General features: G+C 36.2%; 1 protein-coding gene across 21 annotated transcripts in view; it reads right to left on the bottom strand.

Annotated features, from left to right (window-relative positions):
* Window positions 1–12,794, bottom strand: part of APC (APC regulator of WNT signaling pathway) — a 116,939-nt gene that overhangs the window by 79,070 nt on the left and 25,075 nt on the right. For 4 of the 21 annotated variants that reach the window (XM_070517601.1, XM_070517597.1, XM_070517591.1 and 1 more), the window contains exons 1-2: window positions 3,701–3,759; window positions 3,164–3,266 (exon numbers count right to left, since the gene is read on the bottom strand). The exons of 10 other annotated variants lie outside the window; for them this stretch is intronic. The gene's annotated coding sequence lies outside the window, so the exon portion shown is untranslated. Of the gene's footprint in view, window positions 1–3,163; window positions 3,267–3,700; window positions 3,878–12,794 lie in introns of those variants that run through there. 7 more of the 21 variants (XM_070517600.1, XM_070517596.1, XM_070517590.1 and 4 more) reach the window with 3 other exon arrangements.

Genomic DNA, 12,794 nt, shown 5'->3' on the forward strand with positions numbered 1-12,794 from the left:
AGAGAACTATATATATACTTAAAAATGATTAAGATGGTAAATTTTACGTATCTAAAGTTTACAATTAAAAAACCTTCATCAGCTCAAAAAAAAAAAAGACAAGGATGCTAAATATTTCACAAGAATTAATGCATACTGAAGAATACATTTGTTTGTCTTTTTTTTTTTTTTTTTTAAAGATTGGCACCTGGGCTAACAACTGTTGCCAATCTTTTCCTTTTTTTTTTTTCTGCTTTGTCTCCCCAAGCCCCCCTGTACATAGTTGTATATCTTAGCTGCAGGTCCTACTAGTTGTGGGATGTGGGCCGCTGCCTCAACGTGGCCTGACGAGCAGTGCCATGTCCGCGCCCAGGATCCTAACCCTGGGCCGCTGCAGCAGAGCGCGCGAACTTAACCACTAGGCCATGGAGCCGGCGCCCTGTCTATTCATATATAACTATATATAAGGGGAGTGGGAACGAAGGGAAGAAGGCCTGCCTTATATGGACTGATGATGTTATTTGATTTACAGAAATAATTTTTAAGAACATATCTATTTCATAACAGGTGAGATGCCACCTATACCAAGAGTGGGTGTACCTTTTCCTTCTAACAGTTGCCCAGTAGAAATCAAGAACCACAGACTACTGACTATTTGAACTAGAAGACCCAGAAATCACTTCCTCTAACCTTCTCATTTTACCTTCAACCTACTCATTTACATACGTACTTAATACTTCAAAAGTAATTTGCTTTTTATAAATCTGTGATTCCAAGGTACAGTGTTTCAAAGAGCAAACCTCCACATTCCTCTAAATTAGAAGATATTTTAGATGATATAAACCTTTAAAGATCCTAGGAGTAGCCAAAGCAATCAGTGTTTAGCAATGACATTTCACATAGTTCTAAGTTTCTTAGAGGTTAGTTTCCATGTCTCATTTGACTCTCCAGCACCTTTCACAGGTCTGGCATTTAGTAGGTATTCAAATATGCAGAGAACGTATCTCCTCAAGTATCATTCACCTTTTCTACATCATAATGCCCTAGCCCATCTATCCAATCTTGTGTGCAATGTAAAGTTTCACTTATATTGTAATTTAAAAAAAACAAAAAAAAAGGAGAGGGGAAAGGACAAAAATAAAACATTTAACATAAAAAGTTTGGTTAAATTATGTGAAATTAGTAACAGTAAAAAATAGAGCAAATGGTAAAATATAAAACCAGAGCAATTAATTGCATGAAAAACATCAATAAATAATATGAATTCAGTTCATAGGCATGCTTACGAATATTTAACTTTTGAATTCCTTAATAGCTTAATTCTGGCCATGTCAGTTAACAATGAATAATTTCAAAGACTACTGAAGCCAACAGTTTAGTCTTATATTAGGTAATTCATACTATAAGGAAAAAATCAACTTTCCTTATTTTAGTTCTTTATTTTGTATTTAATTACGAAAAATCTCAATCCAATGCTGTTTTATTTAAAAGGGTTCATATGATTAATAAGATGATCTAAAAAGAGTATGTTATGAATGTCATTATGAAAACTGCTGCCTCTCCATTTGCTCAGCTGCCTGGTATTTTACAACGCATTCTTAAATCGTAGTTAAAACTCATAACCAAGTAAGATTTCTTTTTCACTTGCTAAATGATTTTTCAGTGATTTATATGGCTTTCCAAACAATTTCTATTATATAATATTTGTATGTTACGTAATGAGACATTTTAAAGTAGTAGTTTTATAGAGTTAGAATAAAACAGAAGACAAGTTCTTTACATCATTATACAATACATGACCTGGGACAAAGTCACAACATACCTAATTAGGAGTACTCTAACATTTAAAATGAAAATAATGCTACACTGAGCTGTTTAAATAGTAAAATGAGATAATTCATATAAAAATAAGAAGCATAAACTCTCAAAAACTATACTAATAGGAGTTCAAAGAACTGAATGGTATTAGCTATTAAATTTCATTTGGAATTTTAACGTGACATCTTTATTTCTAGCTACAGTTTCCATCAGATTTTAAAAAGAGATCTTAAGGACTATTAACCTTAATATCCATGATCAAACAATTCTTAAAGCAGAAATAATTTTTAAAATAAACATTAAATTGCTTTAATTTGTCAAAGAAAACTTTACACAGGCTTATTTACTCGAGTCCAATTCCTTATTATCTTGAAAAAAAATAATGAAACAAAATAATAGGTTCTCTCAAGACTTCCTATTACATAAGCACTATTTAAGAGACACTGTCACTGATCCTGGAGGGCTTTATAAAGCCAATGCCATCCTGTTCAGGGAATAGGGAGGTGTGGCAGGCTGGCTACCGTTTATATGCATAAAGGCAAGGCATTTAAAATCATACTCAATCTGAAAACATATGTTTTTAGACATTTAAGGAAAGGAAAAAATAAGTACAACAAAAACACTTTATATTAGAAGTATATCTTACAAGTACTCACTAAACAAAAATACATCTAAAAGAAAAGCTCTGGTGCTTTAATTGATAATGTTTGCCTGTAGACTTTACTCAACGATATCTAAAAGTGACCAGAGAGTAACATAAAATTACTTAATATAGATCCTAAATATTAAGCCTATGAAAAATCTATCACTACAATTTTTCACAAAGTAATTTACATTATAAAGTGATTTACTCTTGAATAACCTAATTAATGGCATAAAGCTACACTAACAAAGGAAAAAATCCACTGCTTCATACATAATTTATTAAAATTTCCTATAGGATTTACGTTAAAGAAAAGAATTTGAGCATCTCTTTTGTGATACAGAATCAAAGTGTCTGATATATTCCACTGTCAAAACAATCATAGGCTGATATTTTTCCTACTTTAAAAAACTGAATTATTTTTTTCCTATTCAGGTTGCAACGATAAACTGCGGCTTCTTGTAAATGGACTTCTCCCACCAGCATTGCTGCAAGGGTTCTTATTCCTCTGCAGTTGTCCTTTCAGCCTAACAGAGGGAGAAAAGCGCTGCTGCAGTCATCTGCAAAAAGCCACTACCACTGCGTCTGGTAACTAACAAAGACACTGTTATCTTTTTGCCACCTATTCACAGGGAGTTCACTCAGATGTTTTGCAAAAGCAAGCACTTTTGGCGATCAAAATTTCACCAATCAACCAAAACCAACACTCAAGCTCTGCAGTACCTGCCTCCTCCTCTTCCTCCTCTCTCAAGGAGCCCTTTCCACCAGGGCGACATCAGCCATCAGCAGCAGCTCGCATCCCCTCTTGGCTACCGCTGCATGTGTCCTTGTGGCCAGGGAGGAAAAGAAGCCTTTCAATGGGCTAGAGCTTTTGCTCCTTGCCATGAATATGCTCCATTCTTTGTTGTCCTCTACCCGTTTCCTTAGATACTGTTATTCCACTCTACTCTGTCAACAGGCATTATAAAAACAAAACCTCCTTCTGGCTTCAAAAACAGTTCTTTCTCACCAGACTCCCCTTAATACTCCTACCCCTCCCCCCTTCTTCCTCTTCTGTCAAAAACCCTGGATCAGAAGCACAGGAAATCCATCTCCTGTGCTGCAGTAGGGGGGAGGGGGGGAGACGCCCCTGCCTCCTAACTTGGCATGTGGCAGTAGACCCTGTGCCAAAGAAAGGCCACCAGTTTCTGACAGTGCGAGGGAAAATCGCCTCCTTCTCCCCCCGGCAGCAAGCCGGGCCATCGTGGCTCCAGCACCTACCCCATCTCCGAGCCCAGCAGCACCTCCATTCCGTCTCCAGTGACACCCAGGCGGGCTGCGCCAATACAGCCACATGTCGGTCACGTGTGCCCGCGCCCAGCCAATCAGCAGGTCCCCGACGGGAATGGGGAGCGCCCTGGTCCGCGTCCAGGGGATTACACAGCTGCTTCACGCTCCGCTTCCTGACCCGCACTCCGCAGCAGAGCATAGGGCCCCGCCCCGCCGCACAGCCTGGGAGCGCTAACCCGCACCTAGCGCTCGTGGGTACACCCTCACCGCCCCTATACCCAGGCAACCCACGAAAGCTGACGGAAGCTGGCATGCATAATAGGGTGGGATGAGGGAGGTCCACAGGGCAGACAGATTAGCAAGAGATGCTGGAGATGGGGCGGTAATAAATTACATTTCATTTGCTAAGATTTGCATATTTGCAGCATAGAGAAAAAGAATTCTATTAAATGTATTACAATGGTTAATTTTATATTGCAAATCACTGATGTTAGGTAAATCACTCAAACTATGTTTGAATTAAAAATACAGTTTCCAGAAAAGCTATGATGGCAGCAGAGCAGAGTGGTTGAGATCAGAATCATGGAGTCACACGTTCTGGGTTGAATCTGCCCCTGCCTCTTACTAGCTGTATGACTTTATTCATTTAAAGACTCAGTGCCTCAATTTCCTCTATAAAATGGGAGTAGAAGTATAGAATAGAGGAGTTAATATACACGAAGCAGTATTTAGATCAGCCCCTGACACAATAGCTATTACTAATCTAAGATTTAAATTTAATATTTTAATGTAAATTCTATATTTCATTTAAATCTAACGAAGTAAAGCTAAAATTACTAATTTTTATAAGTTAGGAAGACAAAATCCAAATTGCTAAGAATTTAAAGTGGATTTAAATTCTGGTTTACATGGTGGGCGGGGACTAGCTTCCATGATCTATTTCAAATTTAACTTCAGGTTTTTAAATGAAATATATTTATTGTAACTTTCTTAATTTTTCAAATTAATAGCATGAAAAGAAGCAAGCTATTAAACAGCATATTTTGCAGCAATCCATTTTATTAAAAATTGTATAAATTTGGGGCTGGCCCTGTGGCCTAGCTGTTAAGTTCGGTGGGCTTGCTTTGGCAAATGGGTCTGGTTTCACAGCATGGACCTACACCACTCCTTGGTGGCCCTGCTGCAGCAGAGACCCACACACAAAGTAGAGGAGGACTGGCACAGAGGTTAGCTTGGGGCGAATCTTCCTCAAGCAAAAAGACTAAGATTGGCAACAAATGTTAGTTCAGGAAAAATCTTCCTCAGCAAAAAAATGAAAAAAAAATTCTATAAATTAGAAGAGTAATAGACATACAGCAAGAGGTTCATGGATGTACATATAACAGATGTTCCTAGGGTTTATCCTCAGAAGGTGGGATTACGGAGTGATTTCTGCTTTCCTTTGTGCTTTTGGGTATTTTTCTCTTTGTCTCTTTATAATGTTTATTTATATATATAAATAAATAGCTGTTGAATGAACAAATGAACATATATTAACCACATATTACTAGTAATTAGAAAAACTGTATATTAAAGGTTGAAATATATGTAGGAACAATTTCCCTTCATATTTGAAATAAAGGAAAGGTCAATTTGGTTCTATCTTAGATATCCCTCTTGTCTAGATGACTTAGTTTTTACAAAAGGCTTTCAAGATCCTCTTACTGAAAGTGCATGATTCATCAAACAGGACTTACTTATATAGTCATTGACTATTTGTGATAAATTCAGAATAAATCATTTCTCCCAAGGCTTAAAACTTCTGGAAAGAAAAAGTACCCTTCAAAACAAAAGATACATTTTAGAAGCTCCTAAAAATAACCTCTCAGTACCCTAAGAAACATCTCTGTTGCTTTTGACTCAGACTATGATTCAAGCTATTATTTAGCAAACCAGTTTGTAGCCAAAATATTTGTCTAAATTTTTATTACATGTATTGTAGAAGTTAGTCAGTGATTCAAATGACAAAAATTTACAGAAAGCTATGACCATTACATGTTCATTATTCACTATGATTCAAATCTAAAAGCAAGCCAATCTAAAAACTTTACATTTTACAGTGTTGCCAACTGAATCCTCAGGGATTTCATAAAAGTTTGATCTGAATTTTATTTTAAAAATATACTTAGCTATTTTAAAAACTATAGTTAAAAACATATACAATCAAAATGTGTTGGGCCAAATCTGAATACAATGGAGATCACTGAAGCATTAATTTGTGCTACTAGGTTTGTACATATCTCAGAATAAAGCTCCTGCCACCCCTATTTAATTAAAAATGTTATCATTTATACCACATATACTCATATGCATTAAAATATTTTCTGGTCAAAGTTAAATACAGAAATAAATTGTATGTTAAGCCTATTAAAAGACTGCGCTGACAAACATGCCTCTGATATCAAATATCTGTGTTCATTACGATCGACTTGTTTTTAGTAAATGTTCATAAATTAATGTTATAAATATGAACATATAGTTCATCTTAAAAAAAAAACCTCTGAACCTTCTGTAGCTTAAAAAAAAATTAATGACTAAAAGTAACTAATAGGAGTCTTAATGTCTTAAATCTTGCATTCCATTTTAACATAGACACGTTTGGCCTAATTTAAGACCTTTGATTTCAAAACCTGACAAGAAGAACATGGGCAACAATATTAACTAGTATAAAATGTGTTAAAATTAGTGCCCCTTTCAGTTATCTTAACTGATTCTTGAGCTTTGTCAATACTTAACTCTTTCTCTTTACTGGAGACCTCAGATATAGTAGAATAGAATAGATTTATGCCTACAAAGAGATGAACAAAAGTTTTCTTTAAAAATAATAATTATGGATTGAAAAAGCACGTGCTTGTGTAAACCTAAGTTCTTCAGGTGTTAAGGCATCAAATAAAAGCTCAGACTCACTTAGAAATTTTCCAGTCTTTAGATTTACACTAGGTTATGGTATAACAAAAAAAGCATAAGAAGAGAATAAAATGGGTCAGATTTCCAAGGCAAATTGATTGTGAAGACCAATTCTCCCATCTTTTCTATACTTTTCATGGGACATGGGAAGGAGCTGAAATGTTGCAATGGCAATGGGATTTTCAGTGATGTATAAACTAAGTGGGAGATATATTCGGTCTTCTACAAGCCAGACTTATCTGTGGTGTTCTGTGTTACCCCAAGGGGCCAAAGTGTCTCAAAAGAAATGTACCCGGCACCAATAATAGAATCTTAATTAGTTTTTCTTCCTCCAATCTTTCTCCTCTCTAACCAACAAATATCAAAGTAGTTATTTACACGCCTCCTCAAGAATATTTCATGGCTTTCCACCACTAACAGTGGAATTGAGATGGTCTGGAGTTTAACCATGGAGTAAAAGGCTTCCTCCATGTATTAAGTTTCCTATGACTGCCATAACAAGTTACCATAAATTTAGTGGCTTAAAACAACAAAATTTATTATCTTATAGTTTTATAGTTCAGAAGTCCAAAATAGGTCTCACTTAGCTAAAATCAAGGTGTTTTTCAGGGCCGCACTGCTTTCTGGAGGTTCTAAAGGAGAAGCTGTTTACTTGCCCTTTCTAGCTTCTAGACACGAACTACGTTCAAGGTCTCCTTCCTCCATCTTCAAAGCCAGCAATGGAGGATTGAGTCCTCAATTTGCAGCATACTGACCTTGCTTATCTCTTTCTTTGACTCTAGTTCTTCTCTGCTTCCCTCTTTCACTTTTAAGGGCACTGGCCCACGTCAACAATCAAGAATAATCTCCCTATTTTCAAGTTACCTATTAGCAACCTTAATTCCTCCTGCAACCATAATTCCCCTTTGTTACTTAATCTAACATATTCACAGGTTCTGGGAATTAGGAAGTGGATATTTTTGGGGAGTCACTATTCTGCCTACCACACTACACTTTATCTTCAACTCTTTCAGAACCTGCATCCTAATGATAGTCCAATCAAACTAAACACTTAGCCATTTCTAAAGCTCACCTTAAACGTAGAGTTTTTTGCCTTTACTCTAATGTGATATGGTAGAAGGCTCCAGCATATGAAGAATGAACACTTAGGCTCAAAGTTCTGTCTCTTTCATTCTGTAGCTCTATGACTCTGGATAAGTCACTTAACTATATTCTAAGACTTGGCTACTCTTCCATCTGTAAAATGAGAATAACCATCTGTTTGACTTATTTGTATGGAGCTATCATAAGGATCAAACGTGTTAACTATGGGGGCCGGCCCAGTGGCCAAGTGGTTAAGTTTGTGTGTTTCGCTTTGGAGGCCCAGAGTTTTGCTGGTTCGGATCCTAGGCGTGGACCTAACACTGCTCATCAAACCATGCTGAGGCGGTGTCCCATACAGCAGAACCAGAAGGACCTACAACTAGAATATACAACTATGTACTGGGGGGCTTTGGGGAGAAGCAGAAAAAAAAAAAAGATTGGCAACAGATGTTAGCTCAGGTGCCAATCTTTAAAAACAACAACAAAAATGTAACTATGAACAAATTTTTTAAACTATGAAATACTTATTAAAAGTAAAGGATTATTAATTGCTCTATTTGTCCAAATCAAGGTTTAGCTTAAACATACATTTCCATGAAGTAATCCTACCTAGAAATCAATTCACCCTCCTCTTCTCTTCATTGTTTCTACCTCTTTTACGGCACAAACGCATTTTGTACTTCTGGGTGTACATCTCTTTTCCCATTCCTAACTATAAGCATCTTGAGGGAAGAGCCATACCTGATTTTATCTTGTATGTCTCACAGTGTGTAACACAATATTTTGCCCATAGTAAGTGTTCACTACATATTAGGGTTTTTTTCCTTAAAGATTGGAACCTGAGCTAACAACTGTTGCCAATCTTCTTCTTTCTTCTTTTCTTCTTCTTCTCAAAGCCCCCAGTACGCAGTTGTATATTGTAGTTGTAGGTCCTTCTTGTTGTGCTATGTGGGATGCTGCCTCAGCATGGCCTGATGAGCGGTGCCATCTCCGTGCCCAGGATCTGAACTGGTGAAACCCTGGGCCACTGAAGCAGAGCGCGCAAACTTAACCACTTGGCTACAGGCCGCCCCTAAATATTAGTTTAAGGAACAATTTAAAATTAATCTCAAAGGGCATCCAATGCAGACGCCCTCATGGAATAATAGAAGAGCAAATGCTGAATAATGAATATTATTGCAAAATATACATTCTACAGAGGAAATGGAATGCTTTAAATAAAAACCCTGGGCCCTATAGGTGAAAAAAATGTGATGCAGCCTTGGGACTAAGTTTCTGAGGTTAGGTAGCTGCACAGTAGAATCGCTTTAGGAGCTTACAGAGTTTTTAAAACACCACTAAGTCAGAATATCTAAGGATGAGGCCCAGGTATTGCTATGTGCTGCCAGAATTGAGAAACACCAAGTACTACTCTAACTTCTGCTGTCAAAGCTCTCACTGCACTGTGGTAGGGAGACCATTTTGAAATGTCTTTTAATAGAGTGCTGTACAGCCTGAAGTCCTGCTTATAGAAGAAAAAACTTACTTCTTCCTGTCAAAAAGCTTCCTAGTGAGACAGCCCTTATGGCTTAGTGGTTAAAGTTTGGCATGCTCTGCTTCAGCGGCCCAGGGCAGTTCCCAGATGCAGAACCACACCACTTGTCTATCAGTAGCCATGCAGTGGGGACAGCTCACATAGAGGAACTAGAACTGAGAATGAGAATATACAACTATGTACTGGGGCTTTGGGGAGGGAAAAAAAAAAGAGAGAGGAAGACTGGCAACAGATGTTAGCTCAGGGTGAATCTTTCCCAGCAAAATAAAAAAAGCTTCCTAGTTATGTATTAGCAATTAACATGAGAAAAAATTAGGACTAATAAATATACAGAAAATGTCTTACTACATTAAGGAATCAAATAAATAGAAATAAAAATATTATTTTCATCTATTAAATAGGCAATGATATTTTAAAATAATACAGTGGGTAAGAATGCATGAAAACAGGCAGTAGGTTTCAAAAGTCCTTTAAATGCTTACACTGAAGTCAAGTTAAAAGAAATTATCCTATGTACAATCAGATAGATGCAAAGATTTATATTCAAAGATACTCAGTATTGTTTACACTAGTGAAATGTCAGAAACAACTTCAATGATCGATAACAACAGCTTGGTTAGTTATATTTTTGGTACACTTAAAGATGATTAAAATTATGTCAGAGATATGGCTGCATAAAAAGGGATAAAATATTTAGGGATAAATTTAACCAAGGAGGTGAAAGATCTGTACACAGAAAACTGATCAGTAAGACACTGATGAAAGAAATTGAAGACAACACATATAAATGGAAAGATATTCCATGTTCATGGATTGGAAGAATTAATATTGTCAAAATGTCCATATTGCCCAAAGCAACCTACAGATTCAATGCAATTCTTATCAAAATTCCAATGGCATTTTTCACAAAAATAGAGCAAACAATCCTAAACTTTGTATGGAACTACAAAAAGCCGCGGACAGCCAAAGCAATCCTGAGAAAAAAGAACAAAGCTGGAGGCATCATATTTCCTGATTTTAAACTATATTACAAAGCTATAGTAATCAAAACAATATGGTATTGGCATAAAAACAAACACACTGATCAACGGAACAGAACAGAGAGCTCAGAAATAAACCCACATACATATGGCCAATCAATTTATGACAAAGTAGCCAAAAACAATGGAGAAAGGACAGTCTCTTCAATAAATGGTGCTGGGAAAACTTCACAGCCACATGCAAAAGAATGAAACTGGACCCTATCCTACATCATACACAAAAATCAACTTAAAATGGAGTAAAGACCTAAATTTAAGATATGGAACCATAAAAGTCCTAGAAGAAAATACTGGGGGTAAGCACCCTGACAACAGTCTTGGCAATAATTTTTTGTATTCGACACCGAAAACAAAGGCAACAAAAGCAAAAAATAAACAAATGGGACTACATCAAACTAAAAAGCTTCTACACAGCAAAAGAAAGTATCAACAAAATGAAAAAACAACCTATGGAATGGGAGAAAATATTTGCAAATATATATCTGATAAGAGGTTTATATTTGAAATATATAAAGAACTCACACAACTCAAGAGTAAAACCACAAACAATCTGATCAAAAAATGGGCAAAGGAAGTAAATACACAGTTTTCCAAAGAAGACATCCAAATGGCCAGCAGGTAAATGAAAAGATACTCAACATCACTAATCGTCAGGGAAATACAAATCAAAAGCACAATGATATCACCTCACATCTGTTAGGATGGTTGTCATCTAAAAGAGATAACAAGTGTTGGGGAGGATGTGGTGAAAAGGGAACCCTTGGGCACTGTTGGTGGGGATGTAAACTGGTGCAGTTACTATGGAAAACAGTATGAAGGTACCTCAAGAAATCTAAAACAAAACTACCAAATGATTCAGCAATCCCACTTTTGGGTATACATCCAAAGGAAATGAAAACAGGATATGGAAGAGATATCTGCACTTGCATGTTCACTGCAGCATTAATCATAGTAACCAAGATATGGAAGCAACCTAAAGGTCCATCAACAGATGAATGGATACAGACAATACAGTATATATACACAATGGAATATTATTCTGCCATGAGAAGGAAGGAAATCTTGCCATTTGTGAACACGTGGATGGACTCTGAGGGCATTATGCTAAATGAGATAAGCCAGACAGAGAAAAGACAAACACTGCATGGTATCACTTATATGTGGAATCTAAATAAAAAGCCAAACTCACAGAAATAAAAGATAAAAATAAAATAATGTCATAGAAGATAACTATATGACATATAAAAATATAATTCATGTAATATAAGCAAAATGCTGAATACTGTATGCTTAACATGATACCAACTAGCTTTTAAAAAAAAAAATGAATTATATATGTGTACAGAGAACACAAGAAAGAGATAAGCAAAATATCAAGTGCCCTCCCTGGGTTTAGGATTACAGAAATTCTAATTTTTCTGAATTTTATAAAATTTCTACAACCTAACATAACAAAAATATTTCTGTAATTTTTTTTTCAAAAGTTAAGTACTTCTAAGTTGGACATGATTGAAATCACAACATTTGAAGGAGAGAGAAATTAACATTTATTTTTTATCTAATCTGTGGCCAAAGGCAGATTCAGATTTGAGTTGCACCAAGAGCATATCTAAATTGTGGAGGTGTCTTCCTTAAGGAAAATATAAACTAATTAAAAAATTGCTAGGGCTGCTGCAAAAGGGCCTAGGAAGGCCCCATGCAGTTAGGTGCATTAAACTTCATTAGTTTCATGATAAATCTGCTCTTAAACCAGTAGTAGAAACTATATTAGGCAAATATATATAACCTCATCTAACTCTAATAAAACGTGTACAGATTTGAAAAAGATCACTATTCACACACATGGAGACCTGCAGCTCAAAGAAATTTAAAAACTCATCCAAGTCCACGCAACAGTGAAGTGGCAGTCTGCCTCCTAAGCCCGTGTGGATCAAAACCGCCTTGCCCTCCAGGTCTCAAGAATACATCCCTACCTAAGTTAGATCTAAGGATGTTATCTCCCAGGTCAGCTTGCACTTCTCCTGCAGAGCCTCATGCCTCATAAAAAGTAACTGCTCAATTATTATCATCCTGATGATTACTGCAGCCCCTGGCTCTGCAGTAGTGGGTCTTCAATAAATAATAATTGAATCTATGCATTTTTTATACTCAGAATAAGTGAAAACAAGAAAATTCAAAATGCTTTGAAAATGCCCATTTGGAATCCACAATAAATCCTCTTTACCCATAAGTTTTTATCAGTGAGTAAAACAGATTTCTCTGGAAAATATCTAGAACAAAATTTCTTTAAATGCAAGAGACATTTTTATGTTAATTTAGATAAATAACTGAAGAAACAGGTTGTTTTATGGGGATGTGGCAAATACAAGGTAATGCCTGGTAGTGGACACATCAATAAAGGCAAAAGAAATAAGAAAAATTGTGAAAAACTCAATAATAGCTACTCTGAGTTAATTCTGCTTCGCTGCCCTTGCATTATGTT

Source organism: Equus asinus, chromosome 9, assembly GCF_041296235.1.
Source record: "Equus asinus isolate D_3611 breed Donkey chromosome 9, EquAss-T2T_v2, whole genome shotgun sequence".
Classification (NCBI taxonomy): domain Eukaryota; kingdom Metazoa; phylum Chordata; class Mammalia; order Perissodactyla; family Equidae; genus Equus; species Equus asinus.